The following is a 1,071-nucleotide window of genomic DNA, read 5'->3' as shown; positions in this document are numbered from 1 at the left end:
TCTTACAAATATAATTTTGTGTTTTTATTTTAATTTTTTTTTATCTTATAAAATCTTATAAACAAACGCATTCTCATTCTGATAGACTTCTAAGTCTCTAATTCGGATCTACTTGTTGTAACGAAAAGATCATAAGTACTAGGCTAAGGCTTTTTGTGCTGGGAAGGCCTTCTTGATCATATTCCAGGTGAGGCTTTCAACAAGAAATTATCAGTGTAAAATTGGGCCTTAATTTATAGACCTAATTGGAAGTTCCTATATTATGCCAAAGATACATGAACGAAATAAAAACTTAGGCCCATCAATTTGGAAGTGGATAATCCAAATTCTCCATGTGAGACTTGAGAGTGTTTTGGTCAACATCGTCACTTCATGACCAAAAACCAAAAAAAAAACACCACTTTGTCCATGGGTTTGTATATGAAATTATGAACAAATTGTGGGTTTCATTCCGCTGATGCACTTTATATAACGTGCACACACATATACATATACATATACATGTATATATGTATGCACATTGTATGTATAAATATGCTATCTGTATATTAAAATTAATCACTAAAATTAACTATCAGTATAAAAATACATATTAAAATATAAATATATATTAAAAATAAATTAAACCACATATATATTTATACACAAATATATTAATAACTGATTTTGATGTATAAATAGTATTTTTGTTGTACATATACACCATCGGTCTATTTTACAAACTGTTGTAAAGAATCTATGATTTTAGTATGTGCATTGACCTGAAAAATAAGGGAAAAAGGTTCAGTCTTCTGCTAGTTATTTCTAACTTGGTTCAGTCTTCTGCTACTTATTTCTAAATTGGCACGATTTATTAAAGAAATTCATCTATTTTAATAACCACAAGTTTTAAGCTAGATTAATCTGTGTTTAGTTAGGAATTTCACAACCAACGAATGTGATTTAAGGAGTAATATGGGTTTTTGCGTTGGAAGCAGAGTCACGGGAGCCATGCATGGAATTCACAACCAACGAATTGCAGACCCTCGTCACCAAAAAGTGACAGCTTCTGTTATTTTGGACTATTATTTT

This window comes from Arachis ipaensis, chromosome B09, assembly GCF_000816755.2.
Source record: "Arachis ipaensis cultivar K30076 chromosome B09, Araip1.1, whole genome shotgun sequence".
Taxonomy (NCBI): Eukaryota; Viridiplantae; Streptophyta; class Magnoliopsida; order Fabales; family Fabaceae; genus Arachis; species Arachis ipaensis.
This window is presented reverse-complemented; position numbering follows the sequence as displayed.